We start from the raw sequence: 21,963 nt of genomic DNA on the forward strand, positions 1-21,963 counted from the left end.
GAGTTCTTTATAGATTCTGGAGATTAGTGCTCTATCTGAAGTATGATTGGCAAAGATTTTCTCCCACTCTGTAGGCTCTTTCTTCGTATTGCTGATAGTTTCCTTTGCTGAGAGAAAGCTTTATATAACTGAGAATCTATCCCAGTTATGGATTCTTGCTTTTATTTCTTGTGCTATGGGAGTCCTGTTGAGGAAGTCTGATCCTAAGCCGACATGTTGAAGCTCTGGACCTACTTTTTCTTCTATAAGATGCAAGGCCTCTGGTCTGATTCCGAGGTCCTTGATCCATTTTGAGTTTAGTTTCATGCATGGTGAGAGATATGGGTTTAGTTTCATTCTGTTGCATATGGATTTCCAATTCTCCCAGCACCATTTGTTGAAGAGGCTATCTTTTCTCCATTGCATATTTTTGGCCCCTTTGTCTAGTATGAGAAAATTGTATTTATTTGGGTTTGTGTCCATGTCCTCTATTCTGTACCATTGATCCACCTTTCTATTTTGGTACCAATACCATGCCGTTTTTGTCTCGCCGAGCAACTCCACTTCACAAATTCCCTGCATTCCGGGGCTACCGCCCCATCCGGGACGCCTCCCCAACAGGAGAGACTCACCTGGCGGCTCTGAGTTGGTCCCAAGTCTCTCACTATCTCCTCTTTTGAATCTTGCATCCTGGAGCAATGTGAAATGCAACCGCCCTCTAGTCCGCCATCTTGGCCCCCCCATTTATTGATTCTTGATTTTATTTCTTGTGCTTTAGGAGTCTTGTTACGGAAGTACTTCCTAAGCCAACATGGTGGAGATTTGGGTCTACTTTTTCTTCTATTAGGTGCAGGGCCTCTGTTCTAGTTCCTAGTTCTTTGACCCTAGTTCAGTTTGACTTTTGTGAAAGATGAGAGATAGGAGTTTAATTTCATTTTGCTACATATGGATTTCCAGTTTTCCCAGTACCATTTGTTGAAGAGACAATCTTTTATCAAATGAATGTTGTTGGCACCTTTGTGTTGTTTGAGATATCCGTATTTATGTGGGCTTATCTCTGTGTCTTCTAATCTGCACCACTAGTCTACATGTCTGTTTTGGTGCCAATACTATGCCATTTTTGTTACTAAGGCTCTGCAGTATAGTTTGAGGTCTGGTATTGTGATGCCTCCTGCTTCACTATTTTTTTTGCCAAGGATTGCTTTGGCTATTATGGGTCTCTTATTTTGCCCAAATGAATTTCATAATTGCCTTTTCTAATTCTATGAAGACTGTCATTGACATTTTAATAGTAATTGTGTTAAATCTGTTTGGTAGTTTGGTCATTTGACATTATTAACTATGCCTATCTGGGGGCATGGGAGATCTTTCCATTTTCTAAGGTCTTCAAGTTCTTTCTTTAGTGTTCTGTAGTTTTGATTGTAGAGGTCTGCCACATCTTTTATTAGATTGGTTCCCACGTATTTTATTTATTTATTTTTTTTGAGGATACTGTGAATGGGATAATTTTCCTAATTTCTCTTTATAAAAAAAGAATTTTTGAGAGGAAAATATTAATCCTTGGGCAACAGTGATGTTGGTACTATTTAAAGACACTGAACTGCATCCTGCTGAGAGACTGGAGGCATTACTTTTAGAACAGAAGGAGGCCTTCCAGAGAGGGATAAATTGAAGCCTAAGAATAAATGGGTCTCTTCGAGTCTCTCACAATTTGGGATACCACCTGCTACATTGTCCCCAAAGCAGAATTTGTACCTTTTAAGCTTCTTCAAAAGGTCTGTGGCCTTGGTGCAGTGAGCTTTTCCAGATGGCTTTTCCTTTTGTGAACCTCTTTCTTGAGTTTGTAGGTAGGTGCTCACTAAAGATAAGAATCCTAAGTATAGGAAGAAACTATTTCCCATATTGGCTTGGATTTAATAGTGATGCTTTTTCTCTGGTCTTGAACTGGTTTGGGCACTTGCTCATGCAGCACACATTACAGACAGATGTCTGGCAGGCAGCTAAGGAGCAAGCAAAGTTGCCATTCGGGGCACAAAAGGCAAAAAGCTTACACATAGTGACTTATGCCCATTTTCCCTCCCTTTCGTGAAACAAGTCTAGCTGTAAGTTCGTGTTGTAGCTTACGCTTCCCTTCAGAGGCCATTTTATCCCATCCTCCAGCTTATATTTGGGCCAGGCTTGGGTGCAGAAAAATATCAGGCATTTCTTTTTTAGAGTTTGTGGATCAAAGTGATTTCAACTGCTGAACACAGCAGAGGGAGTATTTCCCATCTGTGAGAGAAAAAAGAAAAGAACAAGGCATCCCTGTTATTCCCTTTGCCTCCTGATAGGGTGTAAGCTGGTGTTCCTTCCCTTACTCATGAACAACCATGGGAAAGGGTTGTGACCTATTGGATTAGACACTCTTGTCAGCATGGTCCTGTGTCTTTTGTATCCCTGTGTGTTAGTAAACCCTGAGCTATCTACGTGGAGCCTAGCAATATATTGATACACTTTTAGGGGGAGAACTGTGCTGCGCTCAGTATGGAAAAGTTATTTCTGAGCTGCTCTAAGGTCAGTCCTCAGTGCACTGACACAAACTAGAATCCAACCTTCCACACATCCCATCAAGATCTTCCCAAAACACCAATCTACTCTTATCCAGGCAACCTCCTGTTGTCACTCAGAATGTCAAAGTCCCCCCAAAGTGCTCCATAGTCCCCCAAAGTGCTTCATAGTCCCCCCAAAGTGCTCCATAGTCCCCCAAATGACCACTGTAAAACTGGCCAAACCACTGTCAGCTTAGGCTGTCACAGTACATCTGACACCCCAAATATATGTGACTATAAATATGCACACACACTAGAACCAAATGTGCCTGCTCAAGAGCTGTGTCCAAGCACCAAAGTGAAAGTTTACACTAAGAAATCACACGCTGGCTTAACACAGGCAATGCAACCCTCCTGCATGTACCAATCCCATACAAGCCCCCATTCCATAAAGCCCCATATCACCACTCAAAGCTCCCAGAGGTATACACACCTGCAGCCATACACATACCTAGGGCATACATCATACTGCAGCAAACCAAAACAGCAACCAGCCATGAAGCAACCAGATACAAGACCTCAAAACAGGTATGACCCTCAACGCCCTAAAACCCAGTCTCTCCAACAACAAAAAACCCAACAGACACAACTTGAATACACACAAACACTGTTTGAAATTTACCTTGCTTAAATCATCTGCAACTTTCTTAGACACTCTATAGCTTGTTTAAATCCTTAGTTTTGTCCTCTCTTACCACACCAAATGATTTCTTTTTAGGATACTTCCTAGTAACTGACTTCCTTTCTCAAATCCACATCTTTGAAACAATACTCACATAATTTCTGAACACCATTCTTCCTACAAGACAAAGAACTTCCATCAAAAAAAAATACAACCCAAACTCCCCATGTTCCCTGCCCTCTCCATAGACTGGAGAGGGAGGCAGGCCTGATAATGCTCCGGGTGATGTCCCCAATTAAGGCAAAAAACAAATCATGTCTGTTCTGCCACAAAAGGTATATTGATTGTTAGTTTGTATTATACCTTCAGTCCTAGGATATAGCTCTTAGAGAACTGAGCTCTAGAGAACTGAGCTCTTAAAGAAACTTCCAAATTGGTCCCTGTCCTAGAGGAGGTTATTAGGGATTTGGTTAGGGTTTGGGTCCCAAAATTAGCATCAGGAGAGAACAGAGACTCATATGTCTTAGGCTTGTTTGGGTCCATTTAGATGCAATCATTTAGATGAAATTTAGGCCAAGTCCAACCAGGTCTCTTAATATTAGCAGCTCTGAGGTTTGAGTGCCAGTGACTCACAGACTCTCAGTGTGCCCCACTGTGTTCCTGGCACCCTGAGCCAGCAACTACCAATAGCTGTCTGGCTAGTATCATAGAAAGACATCAACCAAATGCTTCAGGACTTTATACATTTTTTAAACCTTTTGAATTCAGTAAAGAGAAGAAGCATTCATGCACTGTTTTATAACATCTTAATGTGTCACTTATTCTTTATTTCACTCCATGAAATTGACCACTTGGCAACTATCACTGCCCTGTTTGCTTGGTAGGGACCAAAGGTTGGTGTCTGGTTTGGCAGCTGGTGAGTCATGACAATAGAAGTGTGTCCTGATTGAGTTGTTAGTTGAAGTTTCAAAGGGTGCTGTGACTTCTTCCCCTAGAAGCTAGACTTTGTCCTCTCATCAAGCTACCTATGCAGAAAGGCCGTGGCTATGCTGAATATTGGTCCAGCCTGACTATCTAGCCTCTTCAACAGAAGAAGAAAACAGGTTCCTAAGAAAAATTCCATCTCCATGCCCAATTCTAGAAAATGGTTTAATCATTCAGAATACTGAAGGCTTAAAAACAACTCTCCTTCTAAATGAGACAAAGAGAAAGGACTATCACTCCCCAGGAGGCATTTAAGAAAAACTGATTTCCCTGTCTTTGATATCCACAGCTGACCCACATGTCACAGAGGCCCAGTGTCAATCCTAGATCCTGTAGTCTCTGTAGATGATGCCACCATTCTGAATCTCTTCAGCTGTCCCTAGTCTGCTGCAAAAGGAACCCCTTCCCTGCCCATGCCTCAGAGAAATCCCAGTTATCTGGAAGGACACTGTGTGTGCTTGAACCTGCTTTTTAAGCAAAATGAGCCCTTCCCCATATCCTTATGCAGAGTACCCGTACTACTTCACTTTAGGGTGTGCGGCATGAGTCCTAATGAGGCCTCAAGTGGGTGGTTATATTTTACTTGTTCATGACTTTTATATCGAGTGAAGCAGGTGGAGCTGGTTGCACTAAGAACTGATAGCAGTAAAGTCTACTGGCACTGAAAGAAGCCTGGGCAGGTCACCCTGAGGGCAGTTATCAATGAGAGTGACAGCAGTGGACAGCTCCCAGGAGCAGGAAGGTCGGTTGTTAGAAGAGTTCCAGGGAACTGTCAGTAACTGGCTGGCTCCCCCTGCCAGGAACACAGTGGCAGTGCTGCTACCACTAGGAGCTGAGGGTCGCTGGTGTTCACTCCCAGGGCTACAAATACTAGGATCTGAAGACACTGTCCCTCCAAACTCAGAGCTGCTACTACTAAGGGAGGTGCACTTTGCCTATCTGTGATCATTCCCCAGATGGATCCACAAACCCTCAGGTGATTAGTAACAGAGATGCTTAAGGGATACAGATAATGAAGGGATGTGCAGAGAAGGTCCCCTAAATAAACCGAGCCATCTGAATGGAATGATGAGTGGGTTTTGGTTAAGTTTTGATCTGTTTTATGCTGGAAGGCAGCATAAATCTGGAGGCAAGACCCTGGCCAGTCACCTGTACACCCTAAAGACTGGCATCTGCATACACCTCCTCCTTTCAGTCCTCACCACATTGAATAGCCCAGTCCCCAGGATGGAAGGCAACAGCAGTGAGAACGTTGCTTCACTGAACTACTTTTATTCACTCTGACATTCAGTGCCCCTGACGTGCAGCTTTGCCCCAGGTATGCCTGTCTCTCCGTCTCCCCTCCCAGTCCCCACCCTTTGCCTCCGTCCTACACCCCCAGTGCCCTCCCCTTACCCTTCCTACACTGAGGACCAGCAGGATCAGTCCTGAGTGACAAGGATTCTTTTCCCCCTTTGTTGCGGGATGCAGTGAGGGTGAAATCTCACCAAGGCCAACCTGAGGGGTTGGGTCCCCAGAGACCACCAACCCTACTGTGTCCAATGCCTCTTTTTTCTCTGGGGTCTGATGACTCACATTCTTCTCAGATGCTCTGCTGTTTGATCCAGTTCCAGAGCCACATCTTGACCTCAGGAGACATGGAGATGAGGCCCAGAACAGGGCATCTTTCCTACATGGTATGAAGGTCAAGTGGAACTCGTTCCCTAGACTTGGAGCAGAAGGGGAATAAGGGGATGAGGACTCCTCTTTGGGGAGGTGGTGCCTGGGTCACTCAAACTGTGGAGAATGAAGGAGCCTGTGTGAGGCCCCTGGTTCTGGGAAGTCCAGGAGGACATCCAGGCTGCGGAGGGTCATGGTCGTCCTCACCGAATGCTGCCGTCCCATACGGCCCTCCAGCAGGAGAGGGTACTCTGGGACCCACTGCTCTTCTGTGCCCCAGGCTCGCAGAGGAGATCCTGTGCCCCTGGGGAGGGCTGTGGACTGGATGGTACCCAGTGAGGAAGACTCCCAACAGTGCAGGAGGATACCAGTGTGCTTCAGTCCCAGGACCTGTGGTTCTGTGACCCTATATCTCTTGACTTCCCATGAGGTGATCCATGGGAACCAGGTCTCCATCTAGACCCCTATCCAGTGGCATGACTGTCTCTACACTTTTGCCAGCAGCTGACTTAGAAGCACTTTGGTTGGGGCACAACATAACTGTGTGGCACCTGCACACATCCTTTCTCCTTCGAGGGCAGTAGGTGCTTCTCCACTGGCTTCAGAGGGAAATGGGCACTTGCTCAGTCTGCATGGGCATAAGGGGAGACAGAGGGACTAGGTGGAAGTATAAATTTGATTGGGAGGTGTCACCTGTGTTGGTGTCAGAGAGACAGACTGAGGTTCTGCTGGCCCCCCTGCTGGTCCAGGTCCTTGGTTAGGGTAAAGATGTCCATGTGCAGTCCTAAGGAAGGCAATACCTCCAAGAAAGGGATGGTGGTGAATGAAAGCCTCCACCTGGAGAAGAAGCGATCATGTGTGGCCTTGGTAGGAGTGTCCCCAAGCCAACGATACTTCTGGGATTCATAGGAAGCACTGATGACATCTCCCTGGTTCACACTATGGGGCTGTTAGAGTCTGACCATGAGCTACCCCACTCAACAGATATGTTAGAGTCTGACCATGAGCCACCCCACTCAACAGATATGTTAGAGTCTGACCATGAGCCACCCCATTCAACAGATATGTCAGAGTCTGACCATGAGCCGCCCCACTCAACAGATATGTCAGAGTCTGACCATGAGCCACCCCACTCAACAGATATGTCAGAGTCTGACCATGAGCCGCCCCACTCAACAGATATGTTAGAGTCTGACCATGAGCCGCCCCACTCAACAGATATGTCAGAGTCTGACCATGAGCCGCCCCACTCAACAGACACACACACTGCTGAGAATGAAAGAATGAAGGGTGATTCCATGAGTCTGGGTTGGCTTTCCCACATCTGGTAGATGCCTGGCTTCCCAGCTGAGCCCACCTTGGTGACAAAGTCCTCTCAGAGAATAGCTCATCAATGTAGGTCAGGAGATCTGGATTTTGGTACAAGTTATCCTCTTTTAGATGTTACCCCATTCCATCCACTTCCAAGTTTCCCATGGACTCCATCAACATTTCCATCTGAGTCCACAACCATCTGGCACAGGCAACATTTTCCTATAGCGGTGTACTTTGTGCTCGGTTCTGAATCTGAACCTCAGGGCCCTCTTCTAAATTTCTACAATTCTTCCTTATTCACTTTCCCTCATCCCTAGGAATGAAGTTCTATTACCTCTTGGAGTTAACTTTTGTGCTTTCAATGCAGTAGTTATCCTTCATTTATGTAAGTTACACATACACACGTTTCTATTCAAATTGGTAGTGTAATTTCTGTTTACTGACTATATCCTAAATGTCATAAAAGTGAGCTCATGGGAGGAAACATATCTCAAGTTACCATCATTATGTCATGGAAGCAGGGAAAGTGAATGAGAAAGGATAGGGATAGGATTTAGGAAGTTTTTTTGTGAGAATTTGGTTTTTGCATTTTTACGATTTCTGCCACTTTGAGAGAATACATAAGATAAACAAATTAAGAGGAGAAAAGGTTAATTTAGACTGTTTCAGAGATTTCATGTTATATATAATTGATTCATATTATGTATGTTAGTTTCAATGTTTTGGAGACTCTACCATGGAAGAATGTCATGGCAGAGGCTATATTGTGGAGAAATGCTGTGCACCTCACGGCAGTCTGGAAGTAAACACACAGGATGAAGCATGAGGCCATGGTCCCAATACTGCAATAACCTAATTTCCTTCCATGGGGTCCAACTTCTACAGGTTCCATCACTTCTCATTACTGCCACAGTTTGGCAAACAAAACTTTAATATATGGATCTTTTAAGATCCAAATCACAACACTTACTTCATTTCCCACTTCCTGCATGGGACTGATTTTAATGGAAATTTCCTTTCAATTCTAACCCTGTATATTGATTGTGGGGTTAGGAATATGATATTGGTAATTCATAATTCTGACTTAAGTGGAGTCAAACCAGGACCCACATGTGAACTGCTGTGCATCATATGGAAATGCTGGACTTTGAGCCTCTTGCTGGGACTGGATGACATGTTGGGCTATGTATCCTGGGGTGGGATAAGTATATTCATTTGAGGGCATATAAGTAAGCCAACCAGAAGTGGTAGTAATTCAGTTGATCAGTTGGTTCTATCCCTCTCAGGAACACTTAGCTGCATTTCTCAAACTCTCTGATGATTGGCTGGGCTATGTGTGCTTGTGATTCAGCCAACTTCATTTTCTGCTTGTCCACCATGGAACATGCTATCCTATAACTAAGTTTGTCAAATGGTACCATGATAGCTAGTTTTATCTATTGATGGACCTAGGCATCAGTAACCAGCAGGTTTTGGTCACACACCCGTTAGATGTTGCCATGAAAGTTTTTTTTTTTTTAACTGTAATTAACATTTATTTTGATTAAAGCAGGTTACACTCCACTGTGGGAGGGCCAAATCAGTTCAAAGCATTAAAAGACTGACAGATCCTGAGAAAGACAAAATGTTGCCAGAAATCTTCAAAGTTGGGCTGCAGAATCAGCTCTTCCCTTCCTGCCACACCCTGCAGAATTCAAATTAACCATACGCCACCCGCAATCACAGGAGCCAATTCTTTACAATAAACCTCTCTCCTTGGTCTATATATATGCACAATACACAAACGCACACACACAATTGTACTGTTTTTCTGGAAGACCTGACTACTAACACCAAGAGAAAGAAAGAAAAGGAAATCTTTAAAACTTGACATAAATATCAGGTATTATAAAAGGCTGGAGACATTTTCTTCAGTTAGAATGGAAAACATTTTTAAAAATTCAACCCCAAAGGGATCAAGGACCTGAAAGTAACATTTGAAACTGATAGAGGCAAACAGGGGAAATACTTCAAGACAGGTACGGGAAAGATGGCAGAGCAAAGGAAGCCTGCACTTCCCAGTTACTCTATAGTTCACAAAGGAAGCAAAAAGCATACTGCGTCTGTAAGAGGTTAGTGACCAAGGAACTAGCTATAATTCAATATTGGACAGTCAGAGACTCAGAGGGAACCAGAAATTATGAAGTTATGACCAGAAGATAAGGAAGAATACATCTGAGAATCAGCCTCTGGGACAGGAGTCCCCCGTGTTTCTCCTTTGCTAGCAAAGCAGTAAGTCTTCTTATTTCTTTTTCTCAAAATTGTGTCCTCATTATTGGGTTGGCTTTGGGGACAAGGACCAAGGTTCGGTAACAAATATGGTACCCCAGCTGGGACCCCAGAGCAGTCCCCGCTCCAGCTTATTTGGGTAGGCCTAGCTCTCCATGGAACCCCATTTCCATGCTGAGGATGCAAGGTGGCTGGAGAACTTGTTGAGGGCCAACTGAAGGAGAGTTAGGAGATGGGTGAATTTGCCTCAGGTCAAACTGGAGGAGCTATACCTATGAGGAAAGGGAGGGACTGAGGGACTGTCCCAGCAGCTGCCAAAGCTTCTTTTGCTTTGGGGAACTCCCACCTTCTCTCCCTGAATGGTACAGGTGTTCCATCATGATCCACTTTGAGATAAAGCAAACTGAACTCAGTAAAGTTGCAATACCCGTGGCCATTGAATCCACATGTCTGGTTTCTCTTCCTGGGAACATCTGGTCCCTCTTTGTGTCAACACCTGTGGTGCCTTGGTGTAGGAGTCACCGGTGGTTAAGCAGGACTCAAGAACCTAGGGATATTTACTCCCTTATGATCTGTTCTAGGTTCACATTTGTTTGTTTTCTTGGGTTTGGAAACGCCCCTCTGGTTGTCAGTTGGTGTTTTTGTTTTGTTTGTATCTGTTACTGCCCCTTTTAAGACATGGCCAATACTGCATTGATCCTATAGGTAGTCTCTTGGGAAAGATCTTGGCTGGTCAATTTAAAGGTTCCCATCTGTCAGCCATGGTTTTGGGGTTCCTAGCTGGTTGTGTCTCTCTCTGTTTCTTTTTTGTGTACGATCTTACTATTGGAGCTGGTCTGTCAGACATAAAGTAAGTTGAAGTGCAGCCTGTCTAAGAGAATGTTTTACTGTAACAATCTGGCTTTTGAATAGCTTTCTGAATTATTATACAATCTTGCAGTTGGAGTTGTCTGTCAAAGGTAAAGTAAGTAGAAGAAATTTGCACATGCCTCTGTCTCTTCATAGATTCTTGTCTATGAGCCCTGATTTTGGTGATTATTATTTTGTTTTTGGTATCTGTTACTGGTCCTTTAAAACACAGGTCATGCTGCATTGATCTTACCAGTAATCTCTTGAGCAGAGAGATCTTGGCTGAATGGGCCACCTATCTGCAAAAACCTGTCTAAGAGAAATACAGTTTACTGTAACACAATCTGGTCTTTGTATAATAATTCAGAAAAACCATTCAATCTTAAATTTGAAGTTGGTTTGTCAGGGTTAAAGCATATGAAAGAGATTCTGGATGTACAGGCATTTATGCAGTTGTAGGATAAGGGGTCTGAGCATCAGGAACTAAGTTGAAGGTACAAAAGGGACTGCCTCTCATGTGCAAGGATAGCAGGACACCAGAAGAAACGGTTTTAAAAAAGAGTTAAATGCTTTCTAGGTTGAAAAACCCAGTGCTAGCACTCCCAGCACTGTTTCTCAGCCTGGCCGGAGGAAGCCACAGATCATCTCACTGTGAGTCAAGGACACTAGCCTTATGCTGGGGCAAAAAATCCCAGCGAAGCTTCCTGGGCTGTGAAAAAAAAATGGCCTAAGAGAAACTGACTTCCCCCTTCCTTCTAGCCCCTTTTTCCCATGGGGGGGAGGCTGCTGTGCAGGCTGTGGCAGTAGGTTTTAGTACTGTCAGTTTATGACCTGGGGACAAGAATGTAGTCTCCCCTTTTAAGATCTGACAGAAGAGCCCATTTGCCCAGGAGATGACCCATCACTGGGGCAATGTGATTGTTGCTCTAGCAGTACCCCATCAGCCTAAATGCAGGGGGAGCCTGGCAGGGTGAACAACTGCACCCAGAAAAGACAGAGACAAGAGTCTAAGGCCAGTCCATGTTTTGCATGTAGGCAGCTTCTGCAAAGGGATCTTCAAGGAAGCCTAAAGAAAAGGATGGACAGGGCCTCTTCCATTGCATATCAATATGTCTAGTATAAGAAAAAGTCCCCAAAGGAGCCTCTGAGTACAGTTGACAGTTGGGAGCTCACTTAAAGTTGATGGCACTATGATAATGATAAGGGAGAAAGGTCAGGCTCATCAATATCCTGTGTTCCCACCCCTTGAATGCAACCTAAGAGAAAAAAGAGTAAGGTGAAGTTTTGTATATGCTGGATTGTCCAACCCTCTCCTGGGAAGAAATTTGATGTGTAAATTAAATGCACAGATAACACTCATAAGGATTATTTCAGAATATGAATTTAAGAAAGGGTCCCAAACTAGAAAAGATAAAATTTATATGTATGAAAATATATTTTAGTACAGAAAATTAGAAGATAAAAGAAATGTTTCTGGATTAGAAAGCATTTTGTCTGGTAAAGTAATATTCTTGGACAAAACTAAGGATGTAAAGAAGTTGTGAATGTTTAAGTAAGTCACAGGAGGTTTGTGGAAGGTAAATCTCAAAAAGTTTGTGTTTGTGATTAAATTGGCAATACCACAGCCAAAGTTATTTGAACTTTAATGTACTGATATGAAGCAAAGTCTGAAGCATTGCTCTTATCTATCAAGATAATTTTCTTGTATCTGTTAGGTTTTATTACTTAGGGAAACTAAGTCTTAAAGGAATTACAGTTTGTACCTATTATAAAGTCTTATAACATATAAATGATTATTTTGTAACTGATTAAATATTTTAAAAATTAACTTATTTTTGATAAACCTTTATTTATTTATTTGTATGCAGTGCTAAGAATTGAACCCAGTGCCTCATGCATGCTAGGCAAGCACTCTGCTGCTGAGTCACAACCCCAGCCCTTAAATAACTATTATTTTAGGTTATAACAATATAGTTGACACCCTAAATATATAAGTGACTAGATATAAGTATACATCTGAGAACTATAGCTATCTGAGCCTGGTCTTAGTGCTATGTAAAAGTTTATGAAATGAATGTTTATCTAGGTTTACTGCCAAGGTAACCAATAAGTGCTTTCCTTTATACATTGTATCTGACATAGAAGGGCCACTCTGCCATTTGAATACCTGTCTTATATCTGTTCACTTTGACTAAGTCTCTTTCTGATCATTAACACTGTAACCTAAATGTATAAGAGACTAAAGGTTATCCTTTGATTTTTGCTAGTACTGCAAACCTACCCAGACCTGTAATTATTGTTACCATACATTGTGATTCCTGAATTGTACTTTAAATGTTAAATTTAGTTAAATGTAAAGCTTAGGGGAGAGTACTTTACTAAGTTGGCATTCTCCAAACTAAAATTATCTGTAGCACTAATCTAAGATTTGTATTGAAATAACATTTGATTGATATTTGTTCATGTCACTTGATTTTTTATAGATGGATAAAGTAACCTGTTGTCAGTAAGTAATAGATACAATTTTGTGTTACTCTTCACACTGGAATAGGAATTTAAATGTATTTTTGGAAGGTCATAAGGAGAGCCTGATCTGCTAATGGTGACATTATAAAACATGAAGACGTTCTGTCACCTTTTCCACAGAAGGGAAGTTAAGAACTCTCTTAGCCTTTCTGTTTGATTACATTTGAGAGGTAATGTTATATTAACTAATATTCACAGACTCAGGAAATGATATATGAGAACTTTGTAGAACAATATGCTAAAAGGGGACAAACATTAGATTAAGAAATAAAACTTTTTAAAGATCTGTCAACAGGCCAGCCTCACCTGAGTTAAGACTTTGCCTATCATCCTCCTTCATGTAAGGATGGCTCTGAAGTGGGCTGGAATTAAGCTTATTTAGACTTTTTTGTTGTAAAGATGACTGATCTAAAAGTAAACGGGATATAATTAAAAACTTAAGTAAAGGCTTAGGTAAACTGTAAAAGGTAGTTGGTTTGTAAAAGAATTTTAAAGGAAAGTAAAACGTATGTAATTGAGGTGACAAATATATGGGTCTTTGTAAAGGTTAAATAGATAGATATACTTCAAAGATACATTGCTGTTCCTTTTGTATTTTCCTTCTAAAACTTTAAACTTGCCTATTAGTGTTTTGCAGAACTACTATTTCTAATAGAACCTAAATTAATCTGAGATAAGAAGCCATAATCTATAGGACAGTTAGTATATAATGCTGACTTCTGGTACTAATATTGGCCCCAATTAAATGAAAGGGGTAACAGTAAAATTATAGATATTGAAGCTATAACTGTTACTCCCACTTCAAGACTGGTGAAACTGGCCTGCAGAATGTTTAAAGCCAAGAACTTGGAGACCAAAATCAAGGAAGTAAAATGGCCAAGGGAAAAGCAGTCAACATTTTGGTCCTTGTCCACTAAGGTCGACCAAGACCCAGAGAAAGATGGGACCCCTCTCTGGGCCCTGCAACTCTGGTGAGTTACCCCATCTGCCAATCAGGGAGCTTGAGAGGACCCTAGCGAACTGTAAACCAACCAGTGCACATTCTGCAAAGAGGAGGATCATTAGAGAGGGCTATGTCCCTGATGCTTCCAAGGAAAGCCACATATGGTCAGCCAAACCCTGACCCATCCTGGCAGATGGCACCACTGGTAGAGGAAAACTAAAGGAGATAAGAGGCTTTGCAAATGTACCCAAGAATGATCTCTGAGGAATCTCAGTTGATTCTTAAGAGTAGATAGGAACAAGGTCAGTTTTAACCAACTTGGTCTTAAACATATGACAGGAGAGTATAGCTTGAGCACAGTCCTACATGGACATTTAAAAGGAAAAATAGTTTTTTTCCAATGTAACTTAAGACATACAGTTGTGTCAGCCATACCAAAAGTAAGTAAAGCTGGAGACTATAAAAAAGGGTTATATTGTGGGTGTGTCTAATAATAATGATTACAAAGGACTCTAGAGTTGCAAGTTTGACCTGAGTTAATTTGAGCCTGACCTCATAGACCTACAAATCTTCCTAACCTCTTACATTAATAAACTTGATCTGTTTTTCACTGATAGGATTATGAGTGGTTGTCTTCGTGGTTTTCAGAGACTGGCTGAAATACTAATTGCTTTTGTATTGTTTGCAAAAAAGTAATGCTTTGCTATCTTGTATTGTTGTCCTAGCATGATCCCTGTTGTATGTATGCCTTGTCCAGGCACCTGCCAACTGCCACTGTGGCCTTCTCAACTGCTCTGCTGAATACCCTTAACTGTCCACACCCCACCTGATAATAAACAAGGACTTTGGGTTATTTCCCCTAGCTTTGCCCTCTTTCAGCAGGAAGCAGCTTGGAGATGTCATTACCCATTTTTCCATAGAAATAGAGTGTAGAAATCGACAGTGGAAAATATAGTAGTGGTCCATTTTATACTTTGAACATAGCTCTTGCTGCTGTGCTACTACAACTGATTTTTAAAATAGACATGTTCTTTCTCTTCCTCTCTCCCTGCTCCTCCTTAATCTCTCTGCCTCCCTGTATTAGTTAGGATTCTGTAGAGGAACAGAATCAGCAGGAAATATGACTATAAAAGGGGATTTATTAGATTGGCTTACATAACTAGAAAATTGATCATCCAAAATGGCTATCTGCAGCTGTGTAGTCCAAGAAGCAGAAGCCCCAGAATTAGAAAGATCCACAGTGCTACCCGAGTCTGAGACCAAAGCTTCTGGAAACTAGCTGAAGAATCACTGGCAGAGTCCACTTTGGAAGAGTGAAGAAGCAAGAGTCCTATATCCTCAGATGATCAAAGCAGCGATCAAGAACCCACTCAGGACCTTACACAACATGGCAGACTAGAAGGAGGCTGCGTTCCTTGTCACTCCACAACTCCAGTTTCAAGCAGAGGATATCTATTTCTTGGTGAGGCAGTTTTTGCTGCTTATCGATCCCCTGCTGTTTGTCTACTGTGATCACCTGCAGTCCGCCAGCATATCGACGCCTTTTTTGAATGCAGACTGCTCACTGTCAGGCGCCTATCATCCGCCATTTGCCTGCCTCTTGCCTGTCCATCACCTGCCTTTCACCTACCTATCACCCACCACTTGAGTTTCACCTCCTGATCATCCGACAGCTGCCAGCAGACTGACCACAGATCACCAGTGGAGAACCAGCTGCCTGCTGTTGCCTGGAAGTTCACTGTTACAGTACCTGCAGGTTTGGTTACACGTGACTGCTGCCATTTTGAGACAACAGCCAGGCCCCATAGGACCCCTGGCTGGACTGACTGAGCCCCATCTCCAGGATCCCTCAGCCCGACTGATCGCTCCCTGCCTCTGGGGCCCTCACATCGACTGACTGCTCCCTGCCGCCAGGACCCCCAGACCAACTGACTGCACCCTATCACCGGGACCCCACACCGACTGATTGCACCCGGCCTCCAGGATCCCATACCCACACGAAACACACCCGACCTCCAGGATCCCTGCCTGAACAACCGCACCCTGCCTCCAGGACCTCCAGCCGACCACATCCACACCCTGAGCTGCAGCTCCCCATTTGCCAACACATTTGGAAGCCAGAGCAGCCATCTTGGATAATCCTGGAAGCCAGAGCTCCGATCTTTAGGTGGGACAAAACCCATCCTGAGATGCCAGTTGTAGGCTTGGAGCTCATTGTCAGGTACCTCTCATGCATCAGGCTACTGAACACTGGGAAGTTTGAATACTATATGACTGTTATAGTGTAGAATTTCTTTTTTCTCCTTATTGAACAATTTTAGTTTTTATTTCTTTACTTTTCTTGCTCTCTTTTCCTTTTTTTTACCTGTTCCCTCAGAGTCTCTTTCTCCCTTTTTGCATGCTAACATCCAATTTCTTTTGATTACATGCTCACACTTTCTATTATCTAGAACATCTGTATATTCTTTTCTTATCCCATTAACAGCTACATCCTACATCCCTCTGCATCTTCTTTGTCCTCCAGTAGAAACTGCAGACCTTATTGCAAATCTGTTTGTTATACTGAAGATAATATTTGAACTCATTCTGTTTATTATGACAATTTTGTTATTGTCCTCATAGGGGCTATTTGGTCTAGGATTGCATAGTGTCTGAATTGGGCACTGCTAATATTGATCTCCCCTTAAAGAAAAGGTTTTGGAAACCTATACAGCCACTATAGGCCTATAGGGGGAAATCTGCAATACCCCAGATCCGCACTGCTAGAGGGGAAGATACATGAACAACATGAAAAGACAAGGGAAGAAAATGATCCAAACAAATTTAGATTCTATATTAATAGAATCCAATGACAGTATGTTAGAAGAAATGTCAGAAAAGGACTTCAGATTATACATGATTAAGATGATTCGTGAAGCAAAGGATGAATTAAGAGAGCAAATGCAAGCAATGAATGATAATATCACTAAGCAATTGAAAGAGCAAGTGCAGGAAGCAAAAGATCATTTCAACAAAGAGAGATTCTCAAAAAAAAAAAATGGAAATCCTTGAAATGAAGGAAACAATAAACCAAATAAAAAATTCAATGGAAAGCATCACCAACAGACTAGACCACTTGGAAGACAGAACCTCAGACAATGAAGACAAAATATTGAATCTTGAAAATAAAGTTGCCCAAACAGACAAGATGGTAAGAAATCATGAACAGAATCTCCAAGAACTATGGGAGATCATGAAAAGACCAAATTTAAGAATTATCGGGATTGAGGAAGGCACAGAGATACAAACCAAAGGAATGAACAACCTATTCAATGAAATAATATCAGAAAATTTCCCAAACCTGAAGAATGAAATGGAAAATCAAATACAAGAGACTTACAGAACACCAAATGCACAAAATCACAACAGATCCACACCAAGGCACATTATAATGAAAATGCCTAACATTCAAAATAAAGATAGGATTTTGGATGCTGCAAGAGAAAAGCATCAGATTACATATAGGGGGAAACCAATATGGACAGCAGCTAACTTCTCAACCCAGACTCTAAAAGCTAGAAGGGCGTGGAACAACTTATTTCAAGCTCTGAAAGAACATGGTTGCCAACCAAGAATCCTGTACCCAGTAAAACTAACCTTCAAATTTGAAGATGAAATAAAATCCTTTCATGATAAACAAAAGTTAAAAGACTTTACAAATAGAAAACCTGCGCTACAGAGTATTCTCAACAAAATATTCCATGAGGAGGAAATGAAAAACAATAATGGAGGTCAGCAAAGGGAGGAACTACCTTAGATAAAAACCACTCAAAGGAGAAACCGAGTCAAGTTCAAAACGAAAAATTAGCACAAATGACAGGGAATACAAATCATATCTCAATAATAACCCTGAATGTTAATGGCCTAAACTCATCAATCAAAAGACATAGACTGACAGAATGGATTAAAAAGAAAGACCCAACAATATGCTGCCTTCAAGAGACTCATCTCATAGCAAAAGACATCCACAGACTAAAGGTGAAAGGATGGGAAAAAACATACCATGCTCATGGACTCAGTAAAAAAGGTTTCCATCCTTATATCAGATAAAGTGGACTTCAAGCCAAAGTTAGTCAGAAGGGATAAAGAAGGACATTACCTACCACTTAAGGGGACCATAAATCAGGAAGACATAATGATAGTAAATATTTATGCCCTGTACATCAAACAAATCCTTCTCAATTTCAGGAATCAAATAGACCACAACACAATAATGCTGGGTGACTTTTAACACACCGCTGTCACCACTAGATAGATCTTCCAAATAAAAACCAAACAAAGAAACCATAGAACTCAATAACACAATCAATAACCTAGATTTAATAGACATATATAGAATATTCCATCCATCAATGAGCAGATTCACTTTCTTCTCAGCAGCACATGGAACCTTCTCAAAAACAGACCATATGTTATGCCACAAAGCAGCCCTTAGGAAATGCAAAAAAAGAGAGATACTGCCTTGTGTTCTATCAGATCATAATGGAATGAAATTAGAAACCAATGACAAAATAAAAAACAGAAATTACTCCAGCACCGGAGACTAAATAATATGCTATTGAATGAAACATGGATAACAGAAAACATCAGGGTGGAAACAAAAAAATTCTTAGAGGACAATGAGAATGATGATACAACATATCAAAATCTCTGGGACACTATGAAAGCGGTACTAAGAGGAAAATTCATTGCATGGAGCGCATTCCAGAAAAGAATGAAAAGTCAACAATTAAATGACTTAACATTACAGCTCAAAGCCCTAGAAAAAGAACAGAATAACAGCAAATGTAGTAGAAGACAGGAAATAATTAAAATCAGAGCTGAAAATAATGGAATTGAAAAAAAGAAACAACTCAAAAAATTGACAAAACAAAAAGTTAGTTCTTTGAAAGAGTAAATAAAATAGACAAACCCTTAGCCACACTAACAAAGAGAAGGAGAGAGAAAACTCAATTTACTAAAATTCGTGATGAAAAAGGAAATATCATGACAGACACCACTGAGATACATAATATAATGAGAAGCTACTTCGAAAATCTGTATTCCAACAAAATAGAAACTACCAAAGACATTGACAAATACCTAGAGACATGTGCTCCTCCCAAACTGAACCAGGAGGACATACACAATTTAAATAGATCAATATCAAGCAATGAAGTAGAAGAAGCCATTAAAAAACTACCATCCAAGAAAAGCCCAGGACCAGGCGGATTCTCAGCTGAGTTCTACAAGACCTTCTAAGAACTCATTCCAATACTTCTCAAAGTATTCCAGGAAATAGAAAAGGAGGGTACCCTACCAAACTCATTCTATGAAGCTAATATCACCCCTATACCTAAACCAGGAAAAGACACATTAAGGAAAGAAAATTTTAGACCAATATCCTTGATGAATATAGATGCAAAGATCCTTAACAAAATATTGGCAAAACATATCCAAAAACATAAGGAAATTGTGCACCATGATCAAGTGGGTTTCATCCCTGGAATGTGAGGATAGTTTAACATCCATAAATCAATAAACATAATCCATCATGTAAATAGACTTAAGGATAAGAATCATATGGTTATTTCCATTGACACAGAAAAAGCGTTTGACAAAATATAATACCCGTTTATGCTCAAAACACTAGAAAAAATAGGGATAGTAGGAAAATGCTTGAACATTGTAAAGGCTATTTATGATAAGCCCAAGGCCAATATCATTCTTAATGGAGAAAAAATGAAAACATTCCCTTTCAAAACAGGAACAAGACAGGGATGTCCTCTTTCACCACTTCTATTCAACATTGTCCTCAAAACTCTAGCCAGAGCAATTAGACAGACTAAAGAAATTAAAGGGATATGAAAAGGAAAAGAGGAACTTAAGCTGTCACTATTTGCTGATGACATGATTCTCTATTTAGAGAATCCAAAAAACTCCTCTAGAAAACTTCTAGACCTCATCAATGAATTCAGCAAAAGAGCAGGGTATAAAATAAACATGCATTAATCTAAAGCTTTTTTATACACAAGTGATGAAACATCTGAAAGGGAAATGAGGAAAACAACTCCATTTGCAATAGCCTCAAAAAAATAAAATACTTGGGAATCAATTTAACCAAAGAGGTTAAAGATCTCTACAATGAAAACTACAAAACATTGAAGAAAGAAATTGAGGAAGACCTTCAAGATGGAAAGATCTCCCATGTTCTTGGATAGGCAGAATTAATATTGTTGAAATGGCCATTCTACCAAAAGTGCTATACAGATTCAATGCAATTCCAATTAAAATCCCAATGACGTACCTTACAGAAATAGAGCAAGCAATCATGAAATTCATCTGGAAGAATAAGAAACCCAGAATAGCTAAAGCAATCCTTAGCAGGAAGAATGAAACAGGGGTTATCGCAATACCAGAACTTCAAGTATACTACAAAGCAATAGTAACAAAAACAGCATGGTATTGGCACCAAAATAGTCAGGTAGATCAATGGTACAGAATAGAGGACATGGACACAAACCCAAATAAATACAATTTTCTCATACTACACAAAGGGACCAAAAATATGCAATGGAGAAAAGATAGCCTCTTCAACCAATGGTGCTGGGAAAACTGGAAATCCATATGCAACAGAATGAAACTAAACCCATATCTCTCACCCAGCACAAAAATCAACTCACAATGGATCAAGGACCTTGAAATCAGACCAGAGACCCTGCATCTTATAGAAGAAAAAGTAGGTCCAAATCTTCAACTTGTTGGCTCAGGATCAGACTTCCTTAACAGGACTCCCATAGCACAAGAAATAAAAGCAAGAATCAATACCTGGAACAGATTCAAACTAAATAGCCTTCTCTCAGCAAAGGAAACTATCAGTAATGTGAAGAGAGAGCCTACAGAGTGGGAGAATATCTTTGCCACTCATACTTCAGATGGAGCACTAATTTCTAGTACATATAAAGAACTCAAAAAACTCTACAGCAAGAATACAAATAATCCAATCAACAGATGGGCTAAGGATATGAACAGACAGTTCACAGAAGAAAATATACAAGCAATCAACAGATATATGAAAAAAATGTTCACCATCTTTAGTAATAAGAGAAATGCAAATCAAAACTACCCTAAGATTCCATCTCACCCCAAATTAGAATGGCGATTATCAAGAATACAAGCAACGACAGGTGTTGGCAAGGATGTGGGGAGAAAGGTACACTCATACATTTCTGGTGGGGCTGAAAATTAGTGCAGCCACTCTGGAAAGCAGTGTGGAGATTCCTTAGAAACCTTGGAATGGACCCACCATTTGACCCAGTTATCCCACTCCTCGGCCTATACTCAAAGAACTTAAAATCAGCATACTACAGAGATATAGCCATATCAATGTTTATAGCTGCTCAATTCACAGTAGCCTGATTGTGGAACCAATCTAGATGCCCCTCAATTGATGAATGGATAAAGAAACTGTGGTATATATATACAATGGAATATAATCCACCATAAAGAATAATAAAATTATGGCATTTGCAGGCAAATGGATGAAATTGGAGAATATCATGCTAAGTGAGATAAGCCAATCTCAAAAAAACCAAAGGACGAATGATCTCGCTGATAAGCAGATGATGACACATAAGTGGGGGGTGGGAGGGAGGCAAGAATGGAGGAAGGAGGGACTATACAGAGGGAAAAGAGGGGTGGGGGGAAGGAAAAAATAACAGAATGAATCAAACACCATTACCCTATGTAAATTTATGATTACGCAAATGGTATGCTGTTACTCCATGTACAAACAGATATAACATGTATCCCATTTGTTTACAATAAAAAAAAAGAACCCACTCAAGCTTGCATCTTCATCTGCTTCCTTTTTCTTCCAACTTTTATTCCATCCTATTGGGCAGTGCTGCCCATGCTTAGGGAGGGGCTCCACTTCAGTTCAGGATCCCACATTCCAATCATTCCTAGACACACCCTCACTGACACACCTAGAAGCCTTTTAATCATTGGCATATCTTAATCCAATCAAGTTCACAATTCAAATTAATCATTATACTTCTTAATCTCAGGGGAAGCAGTATTACCTTTCTTTCCCATTTTAGGCAGGCTTATTTGTCCTTGAGCATACACTCACCAGAGGAACCAAGTAACTCAAACTTGATGGCACCAGATCTCAGAAATGAGTATCTCCCAAGTTATCAAATGAAATACAA

This window comes from Sciurus carolinensis, chromosome 15, assembly GCF_902686445.1.
Source record: "Sciurus carolinensis chromosome 15, mSciCar1.2, whole genome shotgun sequence".
NCBI lineage: Eukaryota > Metazoa > Chordata > Mammalia > Rodentia > Sciuridae > Sciurus > Sciurus carolinensis.